Source organism: Macaca nemestrina, chromosome 3, assembly GCF_043159975.1.
Source record: "Macaca nemestrina isolate mMacNem1 chromosome 3, mMacNem.hap1, whole genome shotgun sequence".
In the NCBI taxonomy this organism is placed as follows: Eukaryota; Metazoa; Chordata; class Mammalia; order Primates; family Cercopithecidae; genus Macaca; species Macaca nemestrina.
In genome coordinates this window covers 13,320,301-13,340,829 of record NC_092127.1, presented here as the reverse complement: position 1 = coordinate 13,340,829, position 20,529 = coordinate 13,320,301, and the positions used below count along the sequence as shown (strand labels likewise).

Sequence of the window (20,529 nt, the reverse complement as noted above, 5' to 3'; positions counted from 1 at the left end):
TTCCTAAACCCTTATGTAATAGATCCTCTGTCTCTGTAGTCAGTAGCCCACTACTGAGGCAAGAAGATTTCATAGGATGTTAAGATATAAGACAAGAAAATTATTGACCACCCGTTCTTATTTGCATAAATGTAATCCTTTAAAACATTTTAGATGTCAAAATATATGATATTTTTCTGCATATCTGAACAGGGGATTATGCTGGAGTTTTGAGAATCTTAAGAAATCATGGAATGATAGAAAAGATCAACATGGTTAGTGATTAGTGCTGAGACTATTAGAAATAAGAACAAACTGAAGGTGGAGAAAACAATATTTATTATGAACAAGTCTTTGTTCTTCAGAAATTGGCAGGGCTGGGTGCGGTGACTCACGCCTATAATCCCAGCACTTTGGGAGGCCGAGGTGGGCGGGTCACAAGGTTAGGGGATCGAGACCATCTAGGCTAACACAGTGAAACCCCGTTTCTACTAAAAGAATACAAAAAAATTAGCCGGGAGTGGTGGCAGGCGCCTGTAGTCCCAGCTACTCGGGAGGCTGAGGCAGGAGAATGGCGTGAACCCAGGAGGCAGAGCTTGCAGTGACCCGGGATTGCACCACTGCACTCCAGCCTGGGCGACAGAGCGAGACTCCATCTCAAAAAAAAAAAAAAAGAAAAGAAAAAGAAAGAAATTGGCTATAACTATTAAAATAAGTAGGATATTTAACTATGAACGTGTTCTGTCTGCTCTACCAACAGCAAAGTAGCAATTTCTCTAAATCCTATCCATATTTTCTAAAGATGTCAATTGCCCTTTTATATGTGTCACTTTCTACTGCTTTTCTCTCACTTCCTGCTCCACAAATTTGCTCTTTTTCCTATGTTCATCATCTCACTGAATCGCACCCCCATCTGCATGGTAGCCCAGGAAATATATTAAGGTGTTATCCTTTGACCTTCCTTCTTTATCATCCCTATATCCAGGTAATCTGAAATTCTGTCAGAATATGCATCTTTAATCTATGTTAAACTGGCTCATTCTTAAAATTTTCTATCTGTCTCGACCTTACTTTAGCTAAATGATTATCACTCTCCTAATTGTTTCCTAATGGGCCTCATAGGCAAGACAAATCATTCCTTATACTGCCTCTAGAATTGTCTTTTCAAACACGGATATGGCCATCCTTCTTTCTTACAAATGGCCTCATAGTCCCAAAGACAAAGTTGATACTGTCTCTAAATAACATTCAAGGCCCTCACTCATGCAGCTCCCTGATTCCCACGTCAGTATTTTTATCCTCTTCCCCTTTCCAAAGCACACTCTCACACATGCGTTATTCTACGTGTAGTCATATTAAGCTACTTTCAATTCTATGCTTTCTCTTAGCCTTTGACCCTCTCTTAGGATGTTGCATTTCTGTGGAGTGTTCCAATCCATGTTCATGTTACCATGCACCCACCTTTCTTCTTAGAACTGGAACTGGGTAACTTTGTTCTCTTGCTAGAATTACCCCTACACTTTGAAGTGTGCATCCTTCTCCCACAAACCTCATTTCATCCACACAGAGAGAACTCTAGGTTGTCTAAGGGCTGGACTCTGCCTTATTCACTATTATATCTGTAGCACTTAGCATGAGGCCTGTTTGAGGAATGCTTAATCAATATTAGACACTCCTCATTGCAGATGAATTTTTAATTCGTTCAGTTCACATAATCCTGTGGAAATGAAGCAAACTGTGTGTACATGCACGTGTGTGTGTGTGTCGTGTGTGTGTGTGATAGGGGTTGAAGAGGTAAAGTATATTAACTTTCAGTGAGGTAATTGTCCTGATTTTCATGCAGTCTGCTCTGCATCAAGATTACTTGAGGACCTGGCACAGAAACTATTGTCTAGCTCCTGGGTTGTTCCTGTTATTCTAGCTAACAGCAGTGATTACGTTTGAAGTTCTGTCTCATGTTGTTGCACTTCTGTTGATATTTAATAAAAACTCAGAGAACAGCTTGCAAGAGGCAGTACTCATTCCTGCTGAGAAAAGAAAAAGAGAAACAAGTGAATCCTTTGCTAAGCAATTTCAAATGTTTCTGCCGTAACCTTAATAGCATAATTTTAACTTCTTGGCACTGAGTGAGGTCAACATTGGTATACTTTGTACTAACGCATTATACAGGAAAATTGGATCCAGAGGTAAAATGGAGTTTCCTTTTCTCAAAAGTTTTTTAGCCAAGGTACACAATCTATGAACAAGAGGAATTTGATGAGAACACTGGTGAAGTGCATACTCAGACAGTAACTTGTTTTCTCAGGTCCTGAAGTACCAAAACCTTACTTCTTTTAGGCTCCCATTCATATTTACCATTATTTCTATTTTATATTAGTTTCATATAATTTCAACTACAGACTAGGGTAATTCATTTTATTGTAGAATATTTAGAAATCTGGGAAGCACCACCTAAAGCTAGTGTTTCTTGCATGAGTAGCCCCCTTTTTAAAAAAAATTACATTTGTGAAGAAATATTGCTGCATTTAAACCTCCTAGCAGTTAAAAAATTCTTAATTTCTAATTTTAAGAGTCATGACAACTTTTTCTTTTTAACACAGTCTCTCTAAGAATCATTAAAGTCAATTGCTAATGATTGCATTGGCATTGTGATAACTTGAGATGTAACCAAGGAAAAGCATGTTCAATATGAGTTACTAATTATAGTACTAGCAATTTATGCAAATTAATGACTAATTTTACATTAGTATAGTGGTAATCACTTTAAGATCGTTTGGTAAGAGTGATGGCCCAATCAAGACTAGGAAGTAGTTTTTTTTTAATTGAGATAGAGAAATGAAAGATATAGCGTTTATTGCAATTAGTTTTTAACTGAAATCCAAATATTAGTAATGAACTATTTTGAAAGGAATGTATTTGAGTAAAACCCCATAATTTATCATTAATTTTCTTCTGAGTATTATCCACGCATTTCGATCTCTAGGATATGGCACCTGGGCCAGATATATCTCTCAGGGACCATCTCCATCATGATTTTTCTGGAATTTCCTATTTGAGTCAGGATGAAAATATAACCCGATAGGCTCTGTTTTTGGGGATTTAGCCCCATGCTTCCACAACTTAGAGAATCGAGAGATAAAAGAAGCTGAAACAAGAGAAATGTGGTTAAATCAAGATTTTAATTTTTCAGAGCTTCTTGCTTCATGTAAACTAAAAGTTTGTGGATTACAATCCTCAAACAGCCATATATAAAAAACTGTATTTAGACACTTTCTTTGCCTACTAACTTAACACAACTTGAGTCAAGGTTTGGAAGATTGCAGTATAGGCATATCTGGAGCTTTCTTAGCAAAATGAAGGTGACAGAGGGTTGTAAGTATCTGAGCTATAGCTATGTGAAGAGAAGATGAAGAACAACTGGGTATGCTGTAAACAACTGAGCATAAGGAGAGAGGAATTAGGAATTAAGTTTAGACCGCAACATCTTATACATCTTGGACAAAATATTTCACCCCTCTGAATACTGAACTTCTTTGGAGTGCTTCTAGCTTTTTATTCTTCTCCTTCCTTCCTTCCTTCTTTCATTCCTTCCTTCCTCCCTCCCACCCTCCTCCCTCCCTTCCTTCCTTCCTCCCTTCCTCCCTCCCACCCTCCCTCCCTTTCTTCCTCCCTTCCTTCCTCCTTCTCTTCCTTCTTCCCTCCCTCCCTCCCTTTCTTCCTTCCTTCCTTCGTTCCTTCCTTCCTTCGTTCGTTCGTTCCTTCCTTCCTTCTTTCCTTCTTTCCTTCCATTTCTTTTAAAGTGGTGGTCTTTCAAATATGTGACCTAAAGAAGAATTTCAGTTTTTTACAAATATTCATTCATTGTGTCATTTGAGAAATATTTATTGAGGACCAACAATGTGTTGGACGCTGTTCAAGGTTCTGGTGCATGAAACATAAAGTTGATCAAAGCAGATGATGATGTGGTGAAGATAGAATTGAGTAGCAGGAACCTTGTCTTCTTGGACTATGCCTTGAACCTGGCAGTTGTCCTAGAGCACAGTTTGAAACCCATTGATATATTCCTTCTCTTTCTAATAACCTATGATTCCACAAAGAGAGAATGCACATTAAGTAGCTGCCATCATAGATGTACCTAGAGTTGCCATGATCAGGTTCTTGGTGTACAAGGTCATCCTATTTTACTGACATTGATTTGCTTTCTAGGTGGTACTCCACTTTGAGAAGAAATAGGCAAATGGATCACATTCTTACTTTAATGAGATCTTTGCTTGTCTTGGTCTCAGTTTTCCTACTCTGTGTTCCTGTTCATTTTTATCTCACTAAAGAGGGCATTGATGTTCTAAGAGTGACCATTATTTTGCACAATCATGCAGGGAACTCTTAACCATTTGTTCCAATTTTATCTAACAAGTAATGATGGCATGTCAAGGAATAGTTATATTCTATTTTATATCCAAGCAAGTCAAGCTAGAACTGAGATCTATTCTATTTTTTTAATCTATGCATAAAGACAGAGAGAGAGAGAGAGAGAGAAAGAGAGAGAGAGAGAGAGACTACCAGAAGATGGTGGGAGATGAGAGCAGTTGCCATTCAGGATTTACAAGGAATAGTCATACCCCACAGTTAAAATATATAACCACTTATCTTTGTGGCCAGTCAATGATAATTTCCTCTGGCTCCTTTAGTTTGAATCTGCCAAATAATGTACCAGGTGTTTTCTTTTTCTCTTAAGAAAAAAAAGATCTCTAAAATTATATGAAATTTAAATGATTTAAGTCCTGGTTAGAAAATTTAGCTTGAAATCTAATGGTTATCATCACCTTATATTTCAATAATATTTCATTTCCCACACCTGCCTTCTAGAGCAGTTTCAATCATGAATAACAGTGGGAGAGAAAAACGATAAACATTATGTGTGCAGCAAAGGTCTTAGTAGTGTTGAGCCAAGTTGGAAAAGGAGAACAACTATTACTACAGGGCTGAACCTTGTGGGGAGTCTGGAATTCTGCCCTAACAATCCCAAACTCTGCAACTTTATTCTCTTTGTGGTTTTAAAAAGACTTGATCTTTCTAATATTACATTCTGAGAGCCAACTTAATAGATACTCTATTTCTGGAGAGCTTTGTAGGCAGAATAATGGAAAATTCTTGTGGTGGTTGTCATGTTTTTTGAAGAAGCAGCAAAGTGAAGAATAAATTTGGCTGATTTGCATGGAGTGTTAGTATTCACTGACAGTGATTCCTGAACTGAATTTTTTTTATGCTGTGGGAGAAGAGATGTGAAGCACTATTTCTAGCAGCTGGGATGGCTCAGGGATTTAAGGTACCATTTGGGGACTCGCCAAGATGCTCGGCATGAACCTGGGAATGTCAGTGCAGAGTTTTGGTGAATGAGACAGAGCTGGCATTTTATAGATGGAACAGGTGTTGGCTTATGTGATACGACTTAAGAATGTATAAGAAGGCCTTCATAATCAAATACTACACTTCCAGTTTCCATCACATTATAGTCATTCCTCTGAGATAAGATCTGACATGCTCCATTAACATGAAAATGAGTTATCCGAGAGGTGTATTAGTCACTGCTAACTTAGCAACAATCAGCTTATCAGATAAACTCTCAGAAAGTGGGATCTTGAATGAATGGTACTCACAGAGGCCAGTTTTGGTTAAGAGTACAAAGATGGCCCAGGACTAAGTGAGGAGATTCAGTGGAGCCAGTGGGGAGGGCCACAGGGGAGGGCCACGTGCATGACTGTGGGGTGAATTCAGCCTTGACTCAGTTCCTACTTCCACCGAAGTAAGGAGTGTACAACATCATTGTGCCACCTGGATATTTTTGTTTCACGGAGACTCCCTAGATGTTAACCACATCCTGTTTTCCTTCAAAGCATCACTTAAACATACAGTGTTTAGCATGCAGAGTGGGGGTACTGAGTCTCCTTCCTCTACATCTCCAACATTCCTTGATCCCAACTTAATTCTCCCCACTTAATTTTGATGAAAAATTTAACTTTCTACCTTATTCTTGGCTCCATAGCTACCTTTGCATCGCTGAAAACTCAAATGGTTTCTTCCTCACAATGGTTTGTCCACAATATAGTGGACACAATATAGTGGACAAAATCCACTATATGTCCCAACCTTTGGCGATATAGAAGGGGAAGGATTTGAAAGTTGAGTCTTTCCAATTTCCTTTCCCACAGGTTTCAGATAGTAGCTGAACGCGGTATAGAAATTTAGGAATTTCTCTTCCTCAACAACCCCACCCAACACAAGCATCAGCCACAGTGAGCCTGGCAATAATCTCCCTTTCCCCTTTGCTATGTAAGTGTGTTCTTTAATATGATTCAATTAACCAAAAAATAGCCATCATGTATTTTTAAATGGCTATTGACAATGATTTCTGCTAGATAAGTGTTCTCTCGGGTCACGTCCCTGACTGACCTGAGCTTACGACCTACCCAGAAAGATTAGGGAGATATACTAGAACCAGAGTGATAGATTGCCCATAGAAAGCAAGCAAGAGTTGGATGCAAAGTGCTGAATGAGTGGTAGAGAATATATGATCTTTGTTTCCCCAGTATCCTGTACTTCGTTTTTTGTAGCTTTTATTGCAATTGCAATGAAATTAATTATCTGGATGTTTTTTAACATCTTGCCTTCACCATTTCTTTCACGTTCCCTTTCACACCCCCTGGGTGCAGGGTCCTGGCTTGATTTTGCTTACCGTTGTATCTCCACAGGAGCACAATAGGTTCAGAAGTTCAGAAAAGTGAGCAGTCTCTGTCCGTTGTGAGGATTAACAACCATGACCATTGGGGAAGGCTTCCCAGAGGTACTTCAATTCCAGCAAAGGGAAAGTCCAAAGATTGCTATTGATTAATCAGGTGGTCCTAAGCCTCAGTCTATATCACAAGACTGCAATTACATACTTTTCAATCTGGGGATCCTCAAGCTGTTGTTAGATCAGGAAGTAGTGGATGCCTCACATCCTCGCGTGACTTGGACAGAGTGCTAATATAATCTGGCTTAACCTGTTCCTATGTGTGATCCAGATTAAAGTCTCCACAGAAACATATCCACATTCCATCGGTTTGGCATGATGGCAGCCTGAACTCTCAAGCAGTTCCCAAACTCCAGTTAGTTAACTGTTGCTTAAATAAGGAATCTGAACATTTGGAAAGTAGCTCCATGCAGCACTGTATCTTTGAAATTTCTCACTGTCTTCAATGGAATAGGTCTTTGTCTTTCATTCTTGTTTCCACTCTCCTAGGATTCAAAATAAGAAGATGGCAGTCAACCCTTCTGTGGGGTCCATAACTGTAGTGCAGTGTGAATGGGAAGGAATCTTTCAACCATAAATAGGTTTTTTAACCTTCTCTGCTGCTCCTGGAAAAGAAAGGCAGGCAGCTGTTAGAACATTCTGCACTGTTCTCAATTAACTTTCTCTTGTTTCCCTCAGTGAGAAGAGAATGAGCCATCTCCACCCAACTGTGCTGTGACTGGAGCACATTAAGATGCACAAATAGCAGCCTAGCCTTTGAGTCTTTCTCTTCATATTTTTGCAGACAGCTTCAGTCCAAATAAGGTTCTTGCTCCTCCTGAGATAATTCCTAACATTTCTAAATGGGTTTCAAATTCCCCACCAGTTCCACTATCAGTAATGAGCACCATATTTCACAGATGGGCCCGTGAGTTGTGCAGATGCACATTTTGTAACTGTATTCAGTTTCATTTTGAAATATTTTCAGGAACTCTGGAAAATAAATTATTTAGAAATGGAGGGGATAAACACCACATTACAATTATAATGTGAATATGGAGGATTAAGAAAAAAATTAAAATAAAAACACTAACACTACCAACATTCTAGAGTTATTTTACTCTTCTTCTCTGCCTTGGAATATTATGCATTTTGTTCTACTCAGGTGATTTTTGAGCTGCATTTAAAAAATGACTTTGAGTCTTGAATACTTTCTGTGGTGATAGAAGTTTGATCTTTGAGGGTAAACTTTAAATTTAGGGAGCTGCCAAAAGGACAGAAATAGCCCAATGAATAAGGCACATGATTATGGTAGATGATATCAATTTAGTTGAAAAAAATAAATGGAAATGGAAAAGATTTTCTCCAAATGGATTTTACATTGCAGCATGCGAAGGCTAATAAATACTATAACCTCTGGAAATGACTCTTTTAAGAGGCTGACTCTAGATTGGCATGTTTTTTCTTTTCTCATAGGGGTTCTAAGTATTGTATTTTTATTTATGCTCTCGTCTACCTGGAATTATGTACCTAAATAGTGCAGCTGGAGCTGGATCTCACATGCATCCTGAAATTCTGGTCCACTTCAAACAAGTATTTGATTACATCAAATGTAGTTAAGATAATTACATTGTGTTTTCCTTCAGAAGAATACTAGAAGAAAATAAAAAACAAAAAAACCTCCTGTATTAATAAATTAAATATTTGAAATGCTTCTGGAAATGTTAAATTACTTCAGGTGTGCAAACTTGTTCCAAATTCAAGCCCAGGTGGCACCTTACATTTTGGGGGGGGTGTGGGCAGGAGGGACGCGTCTCCTAGAGCATGGATTCAATTAAAGTTGCCTGACAGTGAAAAATCAACCTATTCTAAGATGCAGACGAAGCTTTCTTCCATAGCAAAAGCACTGTTCTGCTTCTTGGCTTCAGTCATTGCTTTGTTTGCACTTTTTTTTCCCTAAGTTCACACTTAAGGCACATTTTAATGCTTGTGACCACCACCTATTTCCTGTTATTGTGTTTCTTATGATAGGCTGCCCTCCTTGGAACTCTTATCTTCCCATCATCTCTGAGTCCTTTTAGTTGAGGTGAATTTGCCAGAGGCAGGGAAAACTGAATGGGCTCTGTTCATATTTGAATGGGAACCACACCATAATATACTAAAATAAAGCATGACTATCCAATGTGTTTGCCACTTTTGTTGTGGTTTTATTGCTGTGTTGTTTTAACTGTGAGCCCGAATTGGAACTTTTTAAAATTTCAGACATCTATTTTTCTCCTCCGTCTTTTTTTTTTTTTTTTAATCTCCAAGCTTGGACCTTAATTTGTCAACAGATCTCTTTTACATTATTTTTGGCTAAAGGCAGAAAGAAATTGTGTTGAAAAATATTATGAGAACAACTCTCCTTCTAAGTTTTGAGTCCAATATATATAGTAGACTCCAGAGGTTTGGATTATTCAGTTAAGATTGAATAAAATATCCAACTATTTTAGATGATCTTCTTAATTAAATCCCATAGCTGAACTACTAGGGGTTTTCTTATCTAGAATGAACTAAGTGAATATTACAGAGTGACCTAAGCAGTAGTCAAGTGAGCTACTACTTATATGTGAAGGGAATCCAAAACCCAATTAGTATGTCTTCATAACATGGCTAAGGACAAGTTGAGTTTATGTACATTCCTAAGGCCAATAGACAGTTTGCAGGACACTTGTTTCTGACATGATTAAAATATGAAATATGTGTCTGAATTAACCTATTTTACCAAACTATGTTTATTTCAAGATGAATTATTTAAAAAACCTATTTAACTGGTAAAAACTTGGATTCTTAAGTTCAGAGGAACAAGCAATTTGAAAAATTTCTCAGCATATGAACAATGGTAGCAATTAATTTAATAAACATTTTCTGAGAATCTACTCTATATTAGATGCTGTGACACGCATTAATGATAGTGGAAGCAGAAAGACAATATTCCTCCCTTCAAAGAGCTCTGTCTAATCAGAGAGACAGCCAGGTAAATACACATTTTTAATTTAAATGTGCTATGAGCTTTAACACAATTATGTAGAAAGCTCTGTGGGGACAACGAGGTTGCACATCTAATATTGTAGGTGACATTTTAGATGAACTACTCAGTGGTTGCAAGATGTACACTAAATCCAGAAGGAAGAGTAAGAATTTCCTACAAGATGAGAGGGTAAAAGGAAGTAAAAGGGAATTAATTTCCGAAGTGACATCATATGCTAGATGATAAACTAGAAAGCCAAAGGCTGTCATTTATGTATCGTCACGTTATGTTTTGCCTGTATTATACGGTATAGCATATTATACAACATAGATTATCTGTGCCTTAGCTTTTTAAGTGTAAAATTGGTATAATGATAGGTTTTTCTGAAGACTAAATATATTAGTACATATGAAGCACTTAGGAAAGTGCTAAGAATATAGTAAATTAATATACATTAACTATTAGCTATTATTTTCATGTTTATTCATTCCCACTGATAATGCATAGCAAAAGCACATGGTGGTTGATCAATGTATTCACTTATTCAGGAGTATTTATTGAGCATGTACTATGTGCCAGATATTGGGGATTCAAAAGTAAAAAGACCGTAACCTGCCCTCAGAGTGCTTAAAATTCCAATACTGAGATCAAAGAAAGAAAATCATCATACAAACAGTGTAAATTTGGAGACTGAAAGCAGGAAAATGCTTGAAGGTGGGCAGAAGACACTTCACTTGTTGTCATTGTTGGATTCCTCCTGGGAGACACAGTAACCTAAATGTTAAAATGAAGTCAGCCCTATAAAGACCTGATGTAGGAAAAAGTTTGATATGTCTCAGAAATAGCCAGGAGGCCACTGGGTTTGGAAGACAGATAGTGAGAGGAAGAGAAATAGTAGATGAGGCTGGAGAGACCGGCAGGGGCTAGATCACATAGGGCTAGAGAGAGGAGGTAAGAAACTTGGATTTCATTTCAAGTGTAATGGAAAGTCCCTTCCAAATGAGTAAGATCTAAGAGGCACAGGCAGTCAGTCTTTCAAAAACTTCTTCACCTACCTCACTGTGTCATGAAGCCCCCTATATAACTTGCCTGAACTGTTGGTGTCTTCATGTATTTCCATTCCCCTTCAAAGGGCAAGAAACCATGGAAGAAATGTCCCAGGTGCCCCATTAAGCTCCACAGTTAAAAAGGTGAAAAAGACAATTCTTGATCTCAAGAAGCTCATGGCCCAGAGGGATAAATAGACACATTATGAGACATGAAGCCGTGGAGTGGTGAGAGTGGCGACTGAGACAAGCACAGAGAGAGTGCTTTAATCCAAACCAGAGAGTGCTGGGGGAGCCTAAGGGAGCCCCACGTTACTCGGGCGCTGGCCTAGGCCTTCTGAAGAAAGTCGTGAGTGTAAGTACTAAGCAAAGACAATAGCATGGGAGAAAGTTGCAAGGTGCAGGTTTTCCGGGCAAAGTAAGCAATCCTGAGGGACAATCCGGAAGCCAGAAAGCTCAGTGCTTTCTTGAGAAGGAAGGGAATTCAGTATGATTTGAATTGGAGCCAAGTGCCTTAATTTAATTCAAATTTTTGTGCTGCTTCCACTCCTTCACATTTTTCTTAACCTTCCTTTCTTCTGGATCCATAATGCTTTATTTGGCCGTTACTGCCATGGTTGTCAATCTAATCTTTAATAACCATGATTTTTGGCAAGATACTGACTCTCAGTATTGATCTGTCCACATGTAAAAATTGGTTACAAATTCATATATCATGGTGAGGTTGTGAAAATTAAATCCACACCTCACGGGGTGGGTTAATAATTAATCCATACCTCATGGGGATGGACAGTAGCAGAGCAGCTGGCATACAGAAAGGGATCAATGCAGATTCATCTAGTTCGACTCCTCAGTTGTTTTTGAGAGAATGTATTGATTGCTCACATTCCACAAAACTCTAATACTTTCTATTATAGTACTTACTAAAGAGTTTCTCATTCTTTTTAAATTTTCCTCAAACTCTGCACTATTTTGCTACTCTTGTCCACATTTGTCTATCCTTCCTTTATCAAAATGGATTCACTGACTCTTTTTTGAAAGCACTCATCTGTTGCATTGAAACCTTCTCTCAGGCTTACACAGTCTTCTTTACCATACTTGCAAAGCATTTACTTCTTCATTATCCTATACAGCTAGTCTTCTGTTATGTAAGATAGGAAGAGAAATTGCAACTTCTTTCAGAATATAGCTTTTGAAAATATGTCAGTTAATAAAACAACTGTGATAGACCTTTCCTTTTCTTAAAAAGAGACTGAGATAGGTTTATAATTTTTCTATTTTTCTCCATTATCTTAGCATTTTTGATGATTCAAATGAATGCCCCTAGAGAATTTTTCCTGTCCCCACTCTTTTCTTGCATCAAATCTTTGAGGAAATGAAAAATAGAATGGGGATAAACTTGGGTCCAAATTTACTGAACTAATACCTATGACATGACTGTTGTGTTCACACCCTCTATGAATCTTTGTGGTTGAAGGCTCAGTGTCGAATTTCCCAGTGTTCTGGAAAGCTTAAGCAGATGAGGTACAAGTTGTATGTCAGGACCGTCAGAGAATCTATTTACCTGGACACTGGCTAAGATAGGTTAGCTCCATCTATACCATAGATGGAAACCAAGGTATCACTAAATTTAATAACACACCCCAAGCAAGTTCTTATATGCTCATGATCTCATTTTGCCAGCTCTTTCCCTCTATCCCATTCAGCACAAAGATTTTTAAAGACACATTTTGTTTCAGACCTTAAGGGATAACTGCTGGTAGCAAATTTTTCATATAAAAAACTCTTTTGTCCACTAAAATAGTTGCTCCTTGTTCAGCTTTCTTACTGCCAGTGTGAATGGAAGATATTTGACTCTGGATATAAAGGTCACATACTCTTTTCCTCTACTTCACTATCAGAAGGTGAGCCCATAGTATACAAGAGAGGAAAACTAAAATCCCATACAAGGTACTAGTGAGTCACGTTGAGCAGTGGCACACATCCTATCTTACCCCTCCTTTGGTTCTTTGGAATCTAAAGCTTCATTTTTCCCTCATTTTAAGGAGCTGGTTTGGATTAAAGTCACATACAAACTGAGCCATCTCCAACATCTACATCAGGAAGTAACTCTAACTCAAGATAGAGGTCACTGGAGGGGCAACAGGTTTGTATTGCTTATTCTGGCTTGTCTTTTCCTGTACTGGAGATCATTTGGAAGATCTACCAGTGACTGACCCTTTATAAGCATTAGATTTTGAAATAAAAGCGATTGCTTGTTCATTAGCACTTCCCTTGATGAAGTGTACAAGTGTCATGTAAAACAAACTGAATCCTGCTCATGATGGATTGGAATGGACATTCCATTGGGAGATATTTGAGCCAAAACCACAATGCTTTGGCTCCTAGTTGCTCATGAAGCTTCTAATTGACTTTCATACCACTTGCCAATTATTGCTCTCAAGAACAGTCCTTGAAGTAGAACTTTGATGGGCTTGTGCATTTCTAATGCTGAAATTCATTTCATCTGTATTATGTCATGGATTTTACCCACTAAATTTATTTAGAAACATTATGTGCTATTTAATGGGAGATTATATTTGAAGAATCAATATAATATGAAAATCTGAATAATTCACCATCTGTAAAAATGATCACTTAACTACACCTTTTGAAAGTCATTAGAATGCAATATTTACAAAAAGTATATTTTTCAGATTTAGGATGTTTTTGTGTGTTAAGTAAATTGTAGAATATATCTGTTGATAGTACACTGATTTTAAGGTTACTCATTGTAAAGCTTTAAAGTACTGAAGTATATGTAGGTATCAAAAGTCTTATTAAAATTATCTTCATATCTTGCATGGAAATATGTTCAATTCCCCATATTTTAAAAGGAAAAAATAGATAAATGGGCTTATTGGTCAAAAATATTAGAAATAAATACTCATTTTTAATGTATTCTAATTTGTGAAAGGTTTATGCCACTGACCTTACTTTCCTGAAATTTTAGAGCAATGAATTCAAAAGCTTTTCTATGCATGTTTGTGGCTTAGTAAGTAGGAATGCTATTCAGCAGACATTCATTTAAAAAGCTATCTATAATTATGAGAGCAATCTGACTAATTTCTTCTAGTGGCAAACTGAATCAGAGACTACTTTTGGAATAACATCAAGCAGTTATGTAGAATATTTTGTAAAAGTCAGATAAGAAGTAATGTTCTGCATTTTTCATCACATTTATATATAAATAAAACATGATTATATACATTGCTGAAATAAAGATTGTAGCTATTTCAGTACTCAGAGTACTCTGGATATGTTTGTGAATAAAGAACAAAGGAACATTAATCATAGACTATGAGAAAATATATTTCAATTGTCTTTATCTATATTCATTCACTGACTGAATACATTTTTCACACTGGAGAAATGCACAGATGATTAAGCCCAGGGCTTAAATACATATAGGACATTCTAGAAAAATTCACCAATGTTTAGGCTATGGTCCTTAATTTCAAGTTGCTTTAAAAACTAATTTAACGTGTTATTTTCTTAGAAATTTATATCTTTATTATAGAAATGTTAAATAATACATGTAGACTAAAGAGGAAAACATTATCAATACCCTTCATCACTAATGTTATGCAGATTTTCAGTCTTTTAGAACTAGGCATCTATCTTTAAATGTCTTTGTTATAGCTTAAGGATTGCTTCCCAGAGAGACCTTAATTATCTAATTAGATTTGGCCTATTAGAATAGAAACCTCATTTATGCATTACATTCTGTAAGTTTTTGGTGTACTTTTAAATTTTGTCTCTCACACCATAAATGAAAACTCCACGAGCTGGGACTGTATATTTTCTATTTATTATTTTATTCCCAGTATCTTGTATAGCAGTTCACATAAATGTATGTCCAATTATTTCTTCCACAAAGAATTATCAAGTGTTTTTAATTGGCATAAAAAAGAAAGGAAACAAAAACAAACAAAAATACCAGAAAATCCTCAGGATAATAGTTGATGCTGCATTACAAATCTAGAATCATAGCTTTTTATACTGTTGAATATTTTCACACATAAACATGATCTTTCTATAAACACAGTCTTTTTATTTACTCAATTTATTTTTCATCCCTCCATAAAGTTAATTTTCTTCATTTGAGTCCTACACATTTCTACTTAAGTATTTCATCTCTTGTTACTACTTTCTATGGTCTGAATATTTGTGTCCCTCCAAAATTCATGTTGAAATCTAATCTCCAACATTGGTATCAAGAGGTGAGGGTCTTTGGGAGGGTACTAGGACATGAGGGCAGAAACTTCATGAATGGGATTAGTGTTCTTGCAAAAGAGGACTGAGGGAGCTTGTTTTTCTCTTTGGATAGGTGAGAAAACATAGTGTAACTTTTCCCCTCAGCCTTTATGTTTTTTTTTAAATTTATTTATTATTATTATACTTTAAGTTCTAGGGTACATGTGCATAACGTGCAGGTTTGTTACATATGTATACTTGTGCCATGTTGGTGTGCTGCACCCATCAACTCGTCAGCACCCATCAACTCGTCAGCACCCATCAACTCGTCATTTACATCAGGTATAACTCCCAGTGCAATCCCTCCCCCCTCCCCCCTCCCCATGATAGGCCCTGGTGTGTGATGTTCCCCTTCCTGAGTCCAAGTGATCTCATTGTTCAGTTCCCACCTATGAGTGAGAACATGCGGTGTTTGGTTTTCTGTTCTTGTGATAGTTTGCTAAGAATGATGGTTTCCAGCTGCATCCATGTCCCTACAAAGGACAGAAACTCATCCTTTTTTATGGCTGCATAGTATTCCATGGTGTATATGTGCCACATTTTCTTAATCCAATCTGTCACTGATGGACATTTGGGTTGATTCCAAGTCTTTGCTATTGTGAATAGTGCCGCAATAAACATACGTGTGCATGTGTCTTTATAGCAGCATAATTTATAATCCTTTGGGTATATACCCAGTAATGGGATGGCTGGGTCATATGGTACATCTAGTTCTAGATCCTTGAGGAATCGCCATACTGTTTTCCATAATGGTTGAACTAGTTTACAATCCCACCAACAGTGTAAAAGTGTTCCTATTTCTCCACATCCTCTCCAGCACCTGTTGTTTCCTGACTTTTTAATGATCGCCATTCTAACTGGTGTGAGATGGTATCTCATTGTGGTTTTGATTTGCATTTCTCTGATGGCCAGTGATGATGAGCATGTTTTCATGTGTCTGTTGGCTGTATTAATGTCTTCTTTTGAGAAATGTCTGTTCATATCCTTTGCCCACTTTTTGATGGGGTTGTTTGTTTTTTTCTTGTAAATTTGTTTGAGTTCTTTGTAGGTTCTGGATATTAGCCCTTTGTCAGATGAGTAGATTGCAAAAATTTTCTCCCATTCTGTAGGTTGCCTGTTCACTCTGATGGTAGTTTCTTTTGCTGTGCAGAAGCTCTGTAGTTTAATTAGATCCCATTTGTCAATTTTGGCTTTTGCTGCTGTTGCTTTTGGTGTTTTAGACATGAAGTCTTTGCCCATGCCTATGTCCTGAATGGTACTACTTAGGTTTTCCTCTAGGATTTTTATGGTATTAGGTCTAACATTTAAGTCTCTAATCCATCTTGAATTAATTTTCGTATAAGGAGTAAGGAAAGGATCCAGTTCCAGCTTTCTACTTATGGCTAGCCAATTTTCCCAGCACCATTTATTAAATAGGGAATCCTTTCCCCATTTCTTGTTTCTCTCAGGTTTGTCAAAGATCAGATGGCTGTAGATGTGTGGTATTATTTCTGAGGACTCTGTTCTGTTCCATTGGTCTATATCTCTGTTTTGGTACCAGTACCATGCTGTTTTGGTTACTGTAGCCTTGTAGTATAGTTTGAAGTCAGGTAGCGTGATGCCTCCAGCTTTGTTCTTTTGACTTAGGATTGTCTTGGAGATGCGGGCTCTTTTTTGGTTCCATATGAACTTTAAAGCAGTTTTTTCCAATTCTGTGAAGAAACTCATTGGTAGCTTGATGGGGATGGCATTGAATCTATAAATTACCTTGGGCAGTATGGCCATTTTCACGATATTGATTCTTCCTATCCATGAGCATGGTATGTTCTTCCATTTGTTTGTGTCCTCTTTTATTTCACTGAGCAGTGGTTTGTAGTTCTCCTTGAAGAGGTCCTTTACATCCCTTGTAAGTTGGATTCCTAGGTATTTTATTCTCTTTGAAGCAATTGTGAATGGAAGTTCATTCCTGATTTGGCTCTCTGTTTGTCTGTTACTGGTGTATAAGAATGCTTGTGATTTTTGCACATTAATTTTGTATCCTCAATCAAAACCGCTCAACTACATGGAAACTGAACAACCTGCTCCTGAATGACTACTGGGTACATAACGAAATGAAGGCAGAAATAAAGATGTTCTTTGAAACCAATGAGAACAAAGATACAACATACCAGAATCTCTGGGACACATTTAAAGCAGTGTGTAGAGGGAAATTTATAGCACTAAATGCCCACAAGAGAAAGCAGGAAAGATCTAAAATTGACACTCTAACATCGCAATTAAAAGAACTAGAGAAGCAAGAGCAAACACATTCGAAAGCTAGCAGAAGGCAAGAAATAACTAAGATCAGAGCAGAACTGAAGGAGATAGAGCCTTTATGTTTTTTAAATATTCTTTTCTTTGAAGTACTTTTGACACCTTAGACAGAAAAATGAACTGAGACTGCTGGGCACAGTGGCTCACAACATACCTGAATCCTAGCACTTTGGGAGGCTAAGGTAGATGGATCACTTGAGCCCAGGAGTTTGAGACCGGCCTAGGTAACATGGGAAAACCCTGTCACTACAAAAAAGGGACACATACTCACCAAACAATACATCTGCTGACACCTTGATCTTGGACTTCCCAGCCAGCAGAACTGTGAACAATACATTGCTGTTGTTTGTATATTACTCAGTCTAAGGCATGTTGTTATACCAGCTTGATTGAACTAAGGGACTACTTTTATTAGGACTATTTGTCATTATATTTTCAGAACCATTTTAAAATAAATTAGCATAAAAATATTCACTTCTATGCAATTTTTGGTTGGTCGCTAATCTCTTTAGTTAATTATGAAAGTTTTTCATTGGGTTCTCTGGAGTTTTCCTGGCAGCACATAATATAATACGCACAGGATGATACTTTTTATCACCTTCTTTCAAATATTTATGTGACTTTTATTTTTCCTGATTCTGCATTGGCCAGCATATTTTGAGTAATTTAAGGCAAAGGTGATTACAGCGATGGTCCTTGTCTTTTAATACTTCAATGGCATCATTTGTAGGATTCCATTTTTAAGAAAAATAGTTCTGTTGCTTTGAGATAGATTTTAAAAATCACGTTCAGAAATTTTTAAAATTTGTTTACTAATAGTTTTTGTGAGAAAATATTACATTTTCTCAGTGGCTTATTTTGTGAAATCTGTGAAGATGATCCTCTAGAGTTTTTTCTTGTGATTTTGTTAATATTTTCAAAATTAGGTTAGCGTATTGAATTATCTTTTTATTCCTGGAATACATTCTCCTTTTTTGCTATTAGGATTAAAAATAGTTTATTACTTTCTATTGGCTGACATTATGTTTGTGTTTTTTGTATCTTTTTTCTTAGAGCAAACTGTCATGGAGTTCCCTCAGTGAAGGTTGTTATAATCATTTTGCTGGATTCGAGTAACGTGAGGCAGTACATAACTTGTCTGAGAAGCTTAAAGCTGTTGTTTCCTTCATTGTCATTTAGTTTACTCTCAGCCCAAGTTATACACTTACGTTTCTTGTAATTTCAGCTCCTAAATACTTGGTACCTCTTTAAAGATTCTCCTTGCTGCCTTTGGATCTTAATTGACTAGAAAACAACTTTCATATTTACTTTAGCCTAAATCAGATTTATGGAAGCTTCATCAAAACGCAATAGACCCATATTAACAAAATAAAAAATACAAGAAGGTTCTAAAAACATTGAAAAATATTGTTTGAAAGGGGTGAGTATAATCAAAATTGGATTAATGTCTTTATGCTGCCATTTATTAGCTTTGTGACACTGGGAAAATCATTTAACCTATTGCCTTAGTTTGCATATTTGCAAAATGATACTTAGCAGTGCCTAGTTACAGTTGTGCTGTGAGGTTTAAATGAGATAAAGCATATAAAGCATCTAGCAAAGTGCTTGGTCCATGGGGAACCACTCAGGAGAAGTTAGCTCATATTACTATACCTGGACTAAATATAGTTGCCGGTTTGTTTTTTAGTTACTGTATTAATAAGAAGTAAAACAGAACTGGTATAGAAAAAAATTAACTATGTAATTCAAAGTTATAAAGCCAACTATTTAATTAAGAGTAAATTGTGGCAGATAATAGAATTATATATAAAACATAAGCTCCAAGATGAAGATTCAAATTATTTACAGATAATTACATTTAAATAATCAATGTCAAATCTTCCACTTATATGTGTTGTGTATATATTATTGTACTCTGAAATATAAATTTGGCGTTTCTGAGAAGATTTTGTTGTTGTTAACTTTTTAAGGTTGAAGGCATTTTAATATCTGTATTTTTTATTTTTTAACTTAAAGATTTTCATAAAAATTGGTTACTACAAAGTTGTGTTAGCTAATTTACAATGTATTGTATTATTGACACACATTTGTAGACTGTGCTGTTAAATGATGAGTGTATTGCCATCTACCCAGGCTAACATTTTATAATTTTTTCTAAAATTGTATTGACAGCCAGTAATATGGTTATGTTCATTCCGAATAAATTAATGATGCTGAAGAGTCAAGATTGAGATTGCAACCAGATACCTGTAAGTTTTATATTAATGAATGACACACAGGGTCTTAGAAAAACAGATATCGGCCGGGTGCGGTGGCTCAAGCCTGTAATCCCAGCACTTTGGGAGGCCGAGACGGGCGGATCACAAGGTCAGCAGATCGAGACCATCCCGGCTAACACGGTGAAACCCCGTCTCTACTAAAAAATACAAAAAACTAGCCGGGCGAGGTGGCGGGCGCCTGTAGTCCCAGCTACTCGGGAGGCTGAGCCAGGAGAATGGCGTAAACCCGGGAGGCGGAGCTTGCAGTGAGCTGAGATCCGGCCACTGCACTCCAGCCTGGGCTACAGAGCTAGACACCGACTCAAAAAAAAAAAAAAAAAAAAAAAAAAAAAAAAAAAAAAAGAAAGAAAAAGAGATATCATAACTTTCATTTGGAAAAATAGATTTAGAAACATAGTTACTAAAATCTTGCTTTACTGAAGGTGAAAAGAAGCAGAGATTTCCAAAAGTAAAATCAGTATTTATATACCCACATGCTTGCAATAATCTAGATCAATTTATTTCTGTCTTTAATGTGTAACATTTCCCCCAGGACTTTATGGTTTTTTTGATTATTATTTTGCTTGAAGTATTTCTATGTCTTAAATAGAAAAACGAACTAAGACTGTTGGGCACAGTGGTTTACACCTATAATCCTAACATTTTGGGAGGCCAAGGCAGGAGAAGCACTTGAGCCCGGGAGTTCAAGATCAGTCTGGGCAATATGCGAAACCCTGAATCTATAAAAAATAAAAAAATTAGCTGGGTGTAGTGACCCATGCCTGTAGTTCCAGGTACTTGAAAGGCTGAAGTGCGAGGATCACCTGAGCCTGGGGAGGCTGAGGCTGTAGTGCTCCATGATTGCGCCACTGCACTCCA

At 37.0% G+C, this 20,529-nt stretch overlaps 1 long non-coding RNA gene across 2 annotated transcripts in view; it reads left to right on the top strand.

Moving 5' to 3' along the window:
• Window positions 1-20,529, top strand: part of LOC105466633 (uncharacterized) — a 78,757-nt gene that overhangs the window by 53,989 nt on the left and 4,239 nt on the right. The window contains exons 3-4 of one of the 2 annotated variants that reach the window (XR_978336.2): window positions 12,850-12,950; window positions 19,565-19,641. This is a non-coding gene — a long non-coding RNA (uncharacterized lncRNA). The remainder of the gene's footprint in view (window positions 1-12,849; window positions 12,951-19,564; window positions 19,642-20,529) is intronic. The other variant, XR_978335.2, reaches the window with a different exon arrangement.